This window comes from Mustela lutreola, chromosome 10, assembly GCF_030435805.1.
Source record: "Mustela lutreola isolate mMusLut2 chromosome 10, mMusLut2.pri, whole genome shotgun sequence".
NCBI lineage: Eukaryota > Metazoa > Chordata > Mammalia > Carnivora > Mustelidae > Mustela > Mustela lutreola.
In genome coordinates this window covers 17083944-17098376 of record NC_081299.1, presented here as the reverse complement: position 1 = coordinate 17098376, position 14433 = coordinate 17083944, and the positions used below count along the sequence as shown (strand labels likewise).

Sequence of the window (14433 nt, the reverse complement as noted above, 5' to 3'; positions counted from 1 at the left end):
GGTAATGGGCTAGGTACGCTGGACAGCAGCCAGCAGATCACCTCGGCATCTTGGCCTCCACAGCCCAGCGGAAACACTGGATTGTCCGGAAACACCCACTCCCGAGCCTAGTGGGGTACTCGGAGTTCACAATGAATTGGTCACGGTCATTTTCACCCTCATACAGGGAAATTTAGATGGGATGATAAGGGTGAGGCCTCCTGATGGGCAGCTTACCCAGGCTCCCATGTGCAGAGACCTGAGAGGATTCTTAGACCCACATCCAGGATTCAGAGGAGAAACCAGAACCGTGGAATAAAGGCTGGGAGCAAGGGTGAGGGGGTGTCCCTGGCAAGCCCAGAGTGTGTGTCCGGTGGCTCCAGAGTGTGTGCAGTATTAAAAATCATGATTAATAGCTGAGCATACACCCACCTGTTCACGGCCATCCACTGTCCATCTGCCTATGGAATCATCTCGCCATCCAACCGACCATCCACACCCCATCCACCTGTCCACTCCTCCAGCATCCCTCTCTCGATGCCTTCATTCTTCCCTTCAGCTGTTCACTCATCTCCCCCGATCCTGTCCTCCACCCGGTCCGGGCTGGATGCTGAGTGTACAGCAATGAGGAACACTCCGATCTTCCTTCAAACCCAGTGAGGGAGACGGACACTTCGTCTAAATGGGGGAGGTCACTGTGGTGATGGAGGGTTCTAGGAGGGGCAGTGGGAGCTCTGAGGAGGAGCTGCCCAGGTGTCCCTGAGAGTGTCAGGGAAGGATTCCTGAGGAAGGAACACCCAACCTGGTCTCGAAAGAAGAACAGAGGCTTGTGAAACCAGAAGAAGACAGCCTGGTGGATGAGTTGGGCAAGTGATGCTGGCTGGCCAGGGACACGACAGAAGCTGGTGGGAGGAAATAAAGGAAGACTGGCCCCCTGCCGGGATCTCACCCCAGGGTTTCCAGAGTGGCTGAAAAATGACTTCTGACAACTCAGAAGTCTGTGCCAGCCTTCCCCGGCCATGCCTTCAAGTAGCACAGCACGAGATTTCAGACCTGGAAGACCTAGAGAGCATCGGCGTTAGTCCTGCTGCTGTAAGTCAGGGAAACTGAGGCCTCGAGAGGAGAAAGGACATATCAAGTCATGGAGTCGGGAGTGAGGGGGCGAGCTCCCATGCCCATGTTCTTTCGGCTAGAGTCTAGGCTCCCCTCCCCCATACTCAGGATCACCGGGGACCAAACACTTGCAACCCCTCAATGCCAGACACGGTGCTGTGCCTGGAGAAGGGGACCTTCCCCGTGGCCCCTGCACTCCCGCCCTGTCCCCACAAACAGAGTGGTAGAGCTTATTCATGCTCTAGCCGTTGTCCCATGTAATTTCCACAACAGTCTCAGAGGACTGGCATTACTACTCCCTTTTACAGAAAAGGAGGCTCAGAGAGGGAAGGGGTTTTGCCCAGAGTCACACAGCCCGAACGCGGTAGAGCCAGCATCATGTCTCCCCATCCTGTACCTGGCCCCAGACATCAGGCAACACCCCATATAGCCTTGAATGTCCTGGCCCCAGACTGGTGTTGAGCCATGGAAGTCAGGGGCTGTGGACAATTCAGCAGGGACAGGACACGGGGTAAGGACCCCAAAAAGGAACCCCCAGAGATTGTTTTCACCTGGAACCTGCTCTACCCCACCCAGCAATGGAAAATGTGTGTCAGAGGAAGCTGCTGGTTGGGGATGGGGTAGGTGTGCGTGGGTGACAGCGTTTGGAGGGGCGCCACAGCAGGGGGGTATGGGCAGGATGTGCTGGGGCTGGGGGCAAGGTCAGGGTGCAGGAGCAGGGTGCAGTTTCTGCCCCCTGCCTGCTGCCTTTTTCTCTCTGGTTCTCACTTTCTTTCTCGTGCTCTCAGAACTAAGAGTACAACTTTCACTTCCAGGCGGATGGGCAGACTGTCCTGTGAAAGCTATCCCCATGCTCTGCCTTCCAGATCTCCTTGGTTAATTCTCGGCTCAATAGTTCGGTCAACAAGCATTTATTGAGCACCTGCTGTGTGCTCAGATGCATGGATACAGCATGGCCCCTTCCTGGAGAAGTGCATAATCCGGTGGAGACAGAAATATGACAAGACAGGTACAACACCTGGGTGACACAATCCCTTGGGGGGGGGGTGGGCCTAGTGGGCAGAAAGACCTTCTGCAAGACAGCACACCAAGCATAAGGGAGGTCATAGTAACTGCTCTTCCATGTGCCAGATTAAAAGGCTAAGCCCTTTAAAGGCTTTTATATCTTTCCATCCTCAACTCTCAGATAGGAGCTTCTAGTATTCCCATTTTACAAGTGAGAAAGTTGAGGTATTAGAATAAAAACTTACCCAAGGTTTCACTGCTAGATGCTAGGAAATGGGGGAGCCAGGATTCAAAACCAGGCAGTCTGCTCTTCACTGCCCTACCAAAGAGAGGGAAGAGGGAACAGGTGTTGGGGGCAAAAAGAGGGAGGTCCCCCTAGGAGGTGATGTATTGGTGTTGATAGTGGAGGGCAAAGTGCTGAGAGGAGAGTCTGGGGAACATTCAGGGTCCAGGGAAGGAGTGCCTCCAAGCATCGCCTGTGCACTGGGGAGCTGGGGACCAGTTTTGAACAAAGGAGTGACATGGGCGTGTCTGTTTTAAAAAGGGACCCCTTTTAAAGTGGCAACCAGAGCAGGCAATGGATAAAAGTTAAATGTGATTGATTTCAATGTGTTATTAGTTTCCTGATGCTACTATAACAAGGTACCACAAACCTTTGGTTAAGGAAACAGATTTATTCTCTCTCTGTTCTGGAGGCTAGAGGATTAAAAACAAGCTGTCATCAGGTCGTGTTGTCCAAGACTCTGGGTAGAGTCCTTTCTTGCCTCTATCTTCTGGGGGTGCCCATCGATCCTTGGCATTTCTTGGTTTTTAGCTGCATCACTCCCGTCTCTGCCTCTCTCAGCAATGGTGTTTCCCTTGTGCTGCTCTCTCTTCTTAGGATACCAGTCCTACTGGGCTAAGGGACAACCCCACTCCCATATGACCTCATCTTAATTAATTATATCTGCAGCAATTTTAGTCCAAAATAAGGTCCCATTCTGAAATTCTGGGAGTCAGGACTTCAACATAATTTTTGGTGGGGGGGGGGACATAATTCAACCCATAACAGATGTCATTTAAGTGCTTGTCATATAGATAAATGTCAAATCTGAAAAAGAAAAATCTTAGGTACATCTCACATCACAGCTTGAGATTCAAGTGACCTGGCCTCACCATATTTGTCTCTCACACTAGTACTTTGCCCTAGTGAGCACTAAATAAATGTTTGAGAAATACTTTCTTTTTTTTTTTTTTTTTTTTTTAAAGATTTTATTTGTTTATTTGACAGACAGAGATGACAAGTAGGCAGAGAGGCAGGCAGAGAGAGAGAGAGGAGGAAGCAGACTCCCTGCTGAGCAGAGAGCCTGATGTGGGACTCGATCCCAGGACCCTGAGATCATGACCTGAGCCGAAGGCAGCGGCTTAACCCACTGAGCCACCCAGGCGCCCTGAGAAATACTTTCCTTGTGGTCCCCTAAGGCTCTCAGGTCTGTCCTTAAGAAGTTAGAGAAATAAACTAAAAGTCCTCAGAGAACAAAGTCAAGCTGCCGTCTGTCCCAGATTCCTGGCAGGCAGCTGTTCCCCTGACCCGGGCACCCTCCTCCCCACTGCCTGGGCACCAGCTTGGGGAAGTAGCCAGTCATGAGAAGGATGGAGAGGACAGAACTCAGCTCCCTTCCTCTCCTAATTAAGCAACCCCACTGTGCTCAGCCCTCTCCCTTGCTTCCCTCTCCAGACAGGCTCAGACTGTTCCATTCAGACAAATGGCCGTGCATCGTGCTTGCTTCCCTGAGCTGGTTCAGGCCTTCCCCTTACCACTGGGATGATTGCTCCAGTCTTTGAACTGATTTCTTTGCTGCCAGCGCCAATAGGGTCATCCTAAACATGAATCAGGTGATTTCTCTCATTGCTCTAAAACCTTCGATGGCTCTCTATTGCTCTCAGAATAAAGTCCAGATTCCCTAGCTTTCCATTTCTGGCCTTGGGCCTGTCGGTCCCCAGGTAGCTACCCAGACTTGTTCTTCATTATTTCCCTACATGTGCACCATCCTACAGGCAGGGAAGGCTCCATAATTTCCATTTAAAAGAGACTGTGGGGTGCATTCGGGTTAGCAGGGGACACTTTGGGGACTTGTCTCCAAGTTGTCTTTGTAAGCGGGGACACCTGCGCATGGCAGTGCTCTCCTGTTATCTGTATCCTTGGTTGTATGCTGTCGCCTCCACATGGGATGATCTCCCCACATCCCAATTTTTCAACATGGAAGTCAAAGGACATCTTCACTCTGATCATATAACAGAAGGACCTCTCCCTGATCTGCATACAGAGTACTTTGGTTGAATTTCCTAATGAAGTTTATTCTAGCCCCCACTTGTGCTGCCTCTGTTCCCTTCAAGCTAGGTGCTAGCCCCAGGCCTGTGGCTGAAGGGCAGGAAGGGCAGGTGAGAAAAGTGCCAGAATGGACACCTGGCTGCTACTCTACCCTGGCAGGGTCTTGCTGCATGACCGTGGGCAAGGGGGAGACATCCAAGCAAGGTGACAGCATGAGCTAAGTTTCTGGCCAGACCTTGGTTTTATGGACAGGAGCTTTGGGGGAGGGGGGTCCTTTATTTTGCATTATTTTGCATATTAATTTGCATATATTTGCATAAGTGTTCTAAGAGGCACTGACTACATTTCATTCAGAGAAAGAGCGGGTGTCATCTAATGGATGTCCAGGGGTGGAAAAAACCACTGGCTCGTGGTTCCATCCAAATCTTAGCAGCCAGAGGTCTTTAGTAATTGGCCCTCCCTCCCCCTCCCTTTACAGAGGAATAACTGAGGCTCAGAAAGGGTATGTGAGGAGGCCAGTGTCACACAGCAAGTGAAGAGAGCGCCGGGCTTCCTCCAGGCTTCCCACCATCCGCCAGGAGATTGCACTACGCACCTGGCTTCTCTCTCTACGCAGGGTCAAGGGTTCGAGGCGAGACTCGGTTTTCTCTGTAGGCCCTTCTCTATGGCCCAGAGTAACAAAGCCTGTCGGCTTGGCAGCGTCTGTAACCACCACAGGAAACCAAATTGTAGTAGAAAGTCAGATGCGAGTGGAAAATCCTCTCAGAAATGTGAGATCGTTGCTTTCACCTGTTCTAAAAATAACCCGGTTTATTAGAGATTGATAGATGACGAGGTAACCCGCAGTTACTCCCCTGACGCTGGGGAGAGGAGACCGTGCTGTCTGTTGAACAAAAGGGGAGTTGGGAGGCACCGCAGGGCTTGGTAACTGGCTGGACCCAGCCCAGGGTTCACGGAAAATTAGCAGGGGGGTGGACAGGTGTTCCTCGGGCCCGTGGGAACAGCAGGAACAAGACAGTGGCCACTGCCTTCGAGGATTCTAGTCTGAGGAGTGGGAAGACAGATAACCGAGAAATTGCCCACTGGGAGGAGGGCTCCAAAGGAAACAATAAGTTCCGGGATGAAGAGGAGCGGGGGTGGCCAAGGAGGCTTCTAGAAGGAGGGGGCACCTGAGCCGGGACTGGACAGTGAGAAGGTTTGTGGGGGAGGGCATCTCTAGGAGAGAGACCAGCCAGTACCAAAGCCTGGAGCTCCTTCCTGGTCCTTCTGTGGTTCATGAAGTCTGATCAGGGAGCTCCACAGGACCAGAGACCACCTCTGCTTTGTTTCATAGTCTTAGTCCCTACGAGGTGCCTGGCACAGAGTAGATGCTCATCAAAAATGCGGTGGATGGATGAAGAAGGCTCACGGACGTGGCGGGAGCTTCGTAAATATTGAAGGAATTCTTGACTCCTGTCCTCTTACACCCATAGCCAGTCAGTCAATGATTCCTACAGATTTGCCTTTCTTTTTTTATTTTCTTTCTTTCTTTCTTTCTTTTTTTTTTTAAGATTTTATTTGTTTGGGGCGCCTGGGTGGCTCAGTGGGTTAAGCCGCTGCCTTCGGCTCAGGTCATGATCTCAGGGTCCTGGGATCGAGTCCCGCATCGGGCTCTCTGCTCAGCAGGGAGCCTGCTTCCTCCTCTCTCTCTCTCTGCCTACTTGTGATTTCTCTCTGTCAAATAAATAAATAAAAATCTTTAAAAAAAATAAAAAAAAAAATAAAAAAAAAAAAAAAGATTTTATTTGTTTGTCAGAGAGAGAGATCACAAGTAGGCAGAGAGGCAGGCAGAGAGAGGAAGAAGCAGGCTCCCTGCCAAGCAAAGAGCCCAATGCGGGGCTTGATCCCAGGAACCTGAGACCACAACCTGAGCTGAAGGCAGAGTCTTAACCCACTGAACCCCCCAGGCGCCCCCAGATTTGCCTTTCTCGGCATTTCTCAAGCCAGTGCCCTCCTCCATCCCTACCACCTCTGCCCTAGTCCAGACCTCTCAGCATTAGCTATGCTCACTGCGAGCTGTGAATACCCACTCTGTGCCAGGCCCCGTGCTAGGCCCATTATCAGTAGTATTGCCACTTAGCCTTTAAAACAACCCCCGGTGGTGCCCTCATTAAGCAGCTCAGTGGTTAAGCGTCTGCCTTGGGCTCAGGTCATAATCCCAGAGTCCTGGGAGGGAGCCCAAAGCGGGCTTTGGGCTCCCTGCTCGGCGGGGGGCCTGCTTCTCCCTCTCCCACTCCTCTTGCTTGCATTCGCTGTCTTGCTGAGTCTCTCTCTGTCAAATAAATAAATAAAATCTTTTTTAAAAACAATAAAAAATAAAACAACCCCGAGGGACAGGAAACCTTTCCTCCCTTTTGCCACTCCGTCTCCTATGTGATCTCCCTGTCTTCTTGCCTCACCCTCCCAGTCCCTCCTCCATAGTCCAACCAGGATCGTTGGCAAAACTCAAAATCAGATCTGTCCCTGCACGGCTTACAACCTTCTCATTGTCCCCAGGTTCGTGACCTGGCTCAAAGGACCTGAGTTCCATAGCTCGGCCTCATGGGCCGCGGAGGCTTGTCTGGCTCTTCCTTAGCAACCCTTGGATCCCCCAGGCCGCTTCTCAGCTCGACGCCTTTGCTCAGGCCCGTGCCCTGTACCAGGAGGGCCCTTCCTGCTGCTGCTTCACCACCTAAGGCTCAGCTCTTTCCATCTCTCTGGACTCCACCTACCGTGGGCTAGGTTGGAGGTCCCCTAGGCCACCCCCTCCCCACTCCGTGTTGACTTTATCAGCACCTGTAATCATAACAGCTCTATTCTATATGATCATTTGTCTTTTAATTAATGTATAGGATTATTTCCGACTCATTAGGTCGTGTGGTTCCTTAGTCACTACAGAACAAGAAACCCCCGCAGCATTTCCTGGTCATCTGGAGTGACAGCAGTGGTCAGGGATTCTGCTCTTTCCTGGGTTAGCTTTGATCTGAAATGACTCACACGGTCCAGAGACCACGTGTATGTGAGTAGAATGGCGCTGAGGGGTCTTGGTCCCTTACAGACACTTACAGACTCCAGGAGGAGAAAAAGGCCAATAAACCCAGTAGTTCATTCTCACCCAATGCCTTCTGATCCTGGTCCTCCCTCTCTCTGGGGCTCAGGGGGTTCCTGGAGTTTTCTTGCTTCCACCCAGGCAGAGGGGGATGGTGTCCAGCTGAGGGTTCTCCGTCTGCCAGACAGGAGTCTGAGCCTGTATGGCCAGCCCCTCAGACAGCGTGGTCTGGACCAACTGGTGCCCTTGCTGTCGGCTCTGTGCCTCGGACTGGGAACCCACCGCAACGGAGGTTCCACATCTCGCTGTCAGGAAGGACCACGTGGCTGCCACTCTTCCTTGCGAAGCTCTGCCCTCTCAGGCTTCAGGACCTGCTCCAATTTCATGCAAATGACCGCTTTGGCCGGACCCACAGGTGCTTGATTCCACACTGTCCCAGGAGAGACACAGGCACAGCCAGCCACGGAGCACTAGTGCCCTGCCAGGTGTCCGCGCAGCATCAGCTTCCTCCAGGCTTGGCTACCTCTGCTCTAGCTCAGGGACCAGACTCCTGTTGTTCCGGGCGAAATGAAGACCCTATAATAATGGTAATTTTGATTTACTAAGGCATATTCTATAGCACGTACTATACTGAGTGCTTTACAAGTATCAAATAATTTAATTCTGATAACAGTCTTACGAGGTGAGTAATTATTGGACCCCATTTTATATATTTAGGAAATGGAGGCACAGAGAGGTCAAGTGACTTGCCTATAGCCACACAGCCAGTAAATGACAGAACTGGAACAGAGACCTAGCAGGCTGGTTCCAGGGCCACTTGGCTGGTACACTCAGACACTTCAGCGGGTCGCGTGACGCACGTCTGTCTGCTTGTCTGTCTCCATTGACATTGAGAACTGAGTCTTGTTGCTCCTTTCTCCACCTCTGTGGCACAGCAGCGGGCACCCGGTTGGTGCCCTCATTCAAGCCGCCCTTGACAGGAGCCAGTTTGTAACCCCCTGCTTTGGGTAAGAGAGCGCAGGAGAGAAAATGTGTTTCGTATTATGGCATTTTGCAACCATCTGTCCTACAAGATCACATTCATGGTCACAACACTGCGGGGCATGGGTTATTAGACCCACCTGTCCAATGAGGAACCTGAGGCCCAAGGAGGCTAAGAAATTTGTCTAAGTCACCCGGTGAAGAGTTGGCAGAGATGGAACCTCATCTCAGGTCTCCTGATTCCAAGTCCAGTGCTCACTCTATGTGTCAGAAATGGGGCCTGGGAAGATATTGCTGAACCCAAACCCAGTCCAAGGGGCATGAGGGGCCTGCCAAGTCAGGGGTCATTAACCTTTTCCTCTCCCATCAGGGGGAAGCTTCTGGGGATAGAGGCTTGCTTCCCTTCCTCTCAGCCCTCAGGGCCTAACACCTCTTCAGGGCAGGAAACTCTTCCTTGTCACAAAGCGATAGCCCTCCCTTCCCCATTCTCCTCCTCCCCCCAGGCCGCTCCCCTCCCCCTCCCCCTTCCCCTCCCCCTCGAGGGTCTTGGTAAAAGCATCCGCTTGTCAGTGTAAATCTACAGGGTTCAGACCAGCAGCTGGAGATGGATGGGCAGGAAGCAGTAACAATGGATGAAAGACCCTCTGTGCCCAGGTGGGTGGGGGGAGGGAGAGGCAGGAAACAGAAGCCTCTCTCCTACCGAGGCCTGGAGCTGCGGGCTGGCCAGAGGCCTGGGATGCAAGGACCTGCGGGGGGTTATTTGGATTCCCTGAGGACCCAAGCTGGGAGCCCTTCGCAAACATCAGACCAGCTCATCTCCGTGGGGTGCCCGGTCCAGGATGTGTGACAAGAATGTCGCTTTCATGCGTCTCTGTTGGTCCCTAGGGCCTAGCACAGGGCTGGCTACCCAGTGGGGGCTTGTCTGTGGAAGGAAGAAATCAATCTGGCACTACTAATAACTAAAGAATTGCAGTTTTTTAAAAAGGGATCTTTACATCCAACACGGGGCTCAAACTTATACCCCACCACCACCGAGAGAAGCTTTTCCAACAGAGCCAACCAGGCGCCCCTGATTTTCTTTTTTAAAAATTTAAGAACACCCACGGTGATCCCTTTCCCCTTTACAATTTTTGCACATGCTGTTCGTTCTGCCTGCCATGCCCTTCCCTCTGCTTTTTGCAAGGTCAGCACCTTCTCATCCTCTGGTTGGCAGCCCCCAAAGTTCCCCCATGAAGCTCTGGGGCCTGCTTTGACCTCCATCCCCTGCTAGGGTAATCCCCATTCCCTCGCCCCTCTAACCCAGCACCCTGTGGTCTTCCTTGGTGGCACTTACAGAATAAAACATCTTCTCACTTACTACACATCCTTATTTTTGTGTTCCCTGTCTCTCCCACCGGAATGCGAGCTCCAAAAGCAGGTCTTGTTGTATCCCCAAGGGGCAGGTGCTTGGAAGATGTTCTATAAGTTGTTAAGCAGATCCAGAGGGGAACAACTGAGTCCTGTAATGATGTCATTCACACCCTATGCTCTGCATTCTGCTTCCTCGAAGAGAACAGAAGGAACCTTGCTCCTGCGCTGAGGACCGTAAAGCCCCAGTCCATACTGAGGGACTAGCTCCCAGGTCAATAATCGTGGTGATTGCAGATCACGATAGGACTTTGCTTCCCCCACAATCATGTGTGAGGTTCATCAGAATCTAGGTGTGCACAGTAGGGGGAGGCCGCGTATGGGAATGTCCACTGTTTGTCCAGCACACTGCAGTGGACACTAGGGTGGACAGGGTTGGGTCCATCAAATGTACCCATTTCTAAGATGGGACAACCAAGGTCCAGAAATGCCAAGGACACACACACACACACACACACACACACACATCAGTCCAGAGTTTTACCAGCAGAGAGTTCAATAGACCTGTGGATTCACTGAGCCCGAAGACAGGCATTCAGATATTTATTGAGCACCTACTAAGTGCTCTGGACTGGGAGCTGGGCTGTAGCAACAACTAAAGGCTCAGAGACTCAAAGCATTTATATAAAAGGCCCAGCCAATCTGACACAGAGCCGCTTCAGTGACCTTGAAAGCAAGTCCCTATGTGGCCAGATATGAGAGCAGGGCATGAGTCGGGGAAAGGAGTCCCCAAGTGCCGGGAGGCAAGGGAGGGAGAGCTGATCTGGGGCTGGACCCAGAGCAATAGTGACCTAAGAAGCCAACTTAGCTGGGGGTAGCAACCACTCATGTGCCTGCTATTGTGTTGGATTGGTGCCCTTCTAGTGGAGTGCTTTTTGCCCTCTCAACAGTGTGGGACCCAGTCAGCAGAGAAGACCACTCCTTCACCCAGGAAACTCCCACTGAGCACCTGCTGTACGCCACAGCCCAGGCCGCACCCTGGAGTCACAGTCCCATCTCTCAGAGGCCTCAGAACTGGTGGGGGCACACAGACGAGCCAACAGACCTTCAGACACCTGAGATCAGGTCCCTCCCGAGGCAGCACAGAGCAGCAAGGAAATCCTCCCGCAATGCCTCCCAACTCCCACTTCTGGGACCGTGAAGAACATCGCCAGGCCAGGCAGACCTGTATCCAGCCTCAGCCCCTCCTCCACGTCAACCTGTGACCCTAAGCAAGGGACTTAACATCCCTGAACCTCAGTTTCCCCATCTGCAAAATGGGGAGAGTAGTAATAGGACCTACTTATACAGCACTGTGGGAATTTGAGGAAACAAGTTGCCCAAGCTCTTGGCATACAGAAACAGTGAACACTCGGGTGGCCAGGGGCCCGCTATGGCCTCCAGGGACCACCATGGAGTCCCACAGGCTTCCATCTTGGATGGAGTCAGTCTGTCATGTAACGGGGGGTCCTGGTTCTGGGCTCGGCCGGGGGCCTGGCAGGGGTGAGACCCAGCTCCGGCCCAGGAGCAGCTCGCCACCCAGGGAGGAGCCGATATAGCAATATACTTGTAACAAAACGTGGCCAGTGTTACTAGATCTTGCTCTGGTTCACAGTTCTGTGAGGGGGCCTTGCTGCCCCCTCCTGATGGTCCTTCGCAAGGCACACGTTATCTTGATTCCACAGGTGAGCAAACTGGAGCTCAGAGAGGCGAATCTACCTGCCAAGGTTCATAGGAACACTGTCTCCAGAACCTGTGCTCTGTCTTCACAAAAGCAAATCTGGGGCACAGGTTGGCTCATTAAGTTTGCGCCCGTGCCACACGCCAAGTCTGGACCTGGGTGTACTGGCATGGAGCTAAACAGGGCAGGGTCCCTGTCCCCACTGCCAGCCAGGGGACACGTAGATTTGGGGCCTGCTGGGACTCTGTAACACCGATGAGGGGCCTTTTGGCACTGATCTAGGCTCCCCCTCGCCGGCCCCCACTTTAAAGGGCCGGGAGGGCTGCCGGGAAATGCCCAGGGAGGGAGGCTGTGACAGTGTGACAGCTTCAGGCCCCCAGGGCCACCATGTCCGCCCAGCCTGGCTCTGACTCACCACCCACACCTGGCGCTGGCCTCAGGCAGCCACGTTGCTGGAAATAGACTGGGGGTTGGGGGGGAGCAGGAGCAGGGGAGGGGAGGGAGGAGGGCGGGCAGGGAGGTGGCACCTGCATGCGTGGCTGCCATTCCCACCCTCCCCACCGGGAAGCAGAGAGATGTCATCCACCAGAGCCCATTGGAAATAAGCCAGGCTCGGGAACACTCCTGGAGGCTGAAGACCCCCGCCTACCTGGGAGGCTGCTCCGAAGCAGTGAGGGTTATAATAAAAATAGTGGCGATGCCTCATTTCCCACTGAGAGTCTCGGGGGCTCTCGAGCACTTGTGTGCCAGGCTGGCCTCCGTAAGTGCTTTGCATGTATTGGTGATCTCACTGAACTCCCACAGTGACCCAGGAGGTTGTACGTGATGAAGCCTGTTCCACTGATGAGGAACTTGAGGTTCAGGGAACCACGGTAAGTTGCCTCAGACAACATAGCGCCTGCATTAGGCATAGGCATTGTGAAGTCACCTCAAGCTCCCCCTCCCCCCTCCAGCTCAAATGGCTCATTCTAGGTCACATGTGCCAGCTCTGTTCCCATCTGTCCTGCAGCATCCCTTTCCCTCTTGACCAAGGTAAAGCCTCCCTTCTTCCTGCTCTGGGAAGCAGAAATCACATGATCATCCTTCTGTTTTCCTCCCTACCTATCTTAACCTTGCTCAGCTTTCGTCCCATATCTGATCATGCTGTCTCCCTGTCTAAAACCTGCAGTGGCTCCCTATTGACCTCAAGATAAAATATATTCCAGAGCCTCCATACCCTGAGCCCTTCCCACTTCTCCAGCTTCATTGCTCACCAAGTCTTTGCTTGGGCAAGTCAGGACACTTCCCAAGGCCTGCTCTCCTGGTGGGCACGCTAACACGGCTGCGCAATGAGGGGGATGAAGGAACTGGTGCGTGTCAAGTACCTAGCGGGGACCTTGGTGCATAGTAGGTATTCGGTAGACCTTCTCTGCTACCGGCTCTGAGCCAGAAGCTGGGGGGGTGCGTGCTCTCAGCCAGGCTGGGCTCAAGGGCTTTATGATGGTCTAGCCCAAGGACTGACTGTCCATGCTACTGGAATTCATCATATTAGGAAATTTTGAAAGACTGCAGGGCAGCAGGAGTTGGAACTAGGGAAGGCGAAAAAGGCAAAGGACCTGTTGGTAAATGTGAAGGGGTACAAACATTGGGCTGACAATTCTTTTAAAAATTCAATGACCACATGATCTAGCAGTTCCATTTCTGGATGCATGCCTAAAAGAATGGAAAGCAGTGGGTAGGAGAAGAATCAATGAAACAAGAAGGGATTGGGAGGGAGACAAACCATAAGTGACTCTTAATCTCACAAAACAAACTGAGGGTTGCTGGGGGGAGGGGGGTTGGGAGAAGGGGAGTGGGGTTATGGGCACTGGGGAGGGTATGTGCTTTGGTGAGTGCTGTGAAGTGTGTAAACCTGGCCATTCACAGACCTGTACCCCTGGGGATAAAAATATATGTTTATTAAAAAAAAAATAAAAAAAGAATGGAAAGCAGGGTCCCGAAGAGAGATGTTTTAACCAGTGTTTATAGCAGCCTTATAATAATAGCCAAATAAACAATAAATAATAAATAAATAGGTGAAACATGGAAGCAACCCCAACGTCCATCAACGGGTGAATGGATAGACCAAAGGTGATATATACGTACAACAAACTATAATTCAGCCTTAACGAGGAGAGAAATTCTGACATGCTACAACATGGATGAACCTTGAGGATATAACACAGAGTGAAAAAAATCAGTCACAGAAAGGCAAATACTGTGTGATCCCAGTTATTTATTTTAAAGATTTTACTTTTAAGTCATCTCTCTACCCAACTTGGGGCTCGAACACACATCCTCGAGGTCAAGAGTTGCACGATCCGCTGACAGAGCCGGGCAGGTGTCCCAGTGTGATCCCGCTTACAAGGTGTACTTAGGGTGGTCCGATCCAGAGGGCTAAAAGTTCGAATGGAGGGGTGTTGGGTGTAGAGATGACTTAAAAATAGTATCTTTAGGGCACCTGGGTGGCTCACTTGGTTAAGCAACTGCCTGCAGCTCAGGTCATGATTCCAGCGTCCTGGGGTCGAGTCTTGTATCGGGATCCCAGCTCCACTGGGGAGTCTGCTTCTCCCTCTGACTTTCTCCCCTCTCATGCTCTCTCTCTCTCTCTCTCAAATAAATAAATAAAATCTTAAATAAATAATATCTTTAAAAGAGAGAGAGAGAGAGAAAGGCAAATGGAGGGTGCCAGGTGCTGTGCGGGGGGCGGGCAGAGACAGAGTTTCAGGTTCACGAGATGAAAAGGTCTGGAGATGGATGGTGGTGAGAGCTGCACACGATGAAGGTCGGGAACACCACAGAGCCGTGCGCTGAAAAATGATTAAGATAGTCCATTTTACGGGGCGCCTGGGTGGCTCAGTGGGCTAAATCCTCTATGTGCAGGTGCACATA

The 14433-nt window shown here is 52.0% G+C and overlaps 1 long non-coding RNA gene across 1 annotated transcript; it reads right to left on the bottom strand.

Annotated features, from left to right (window-relative positions):
* Positions 1 to 6193: 6193 nt before the first annotated feature.
* On the bottom strand, positions 6194 to 12443 carry LOC131810156 (uncharacterized). Its single transcript, XR_009345457.1, has 3 exons — positions 12173 to 12443; positions 8269 to 8476; positions 6194 to 8051 (listed from the first exon to the last, which is right to left on the bottom strand). It is a non-coding gene; the product is annotated as an uncharacterized LOC131810156 (long non-coding RNA).
* Between the last annotated feature and the right edge of the window lie 1990 nt (positions 12444 to 14433).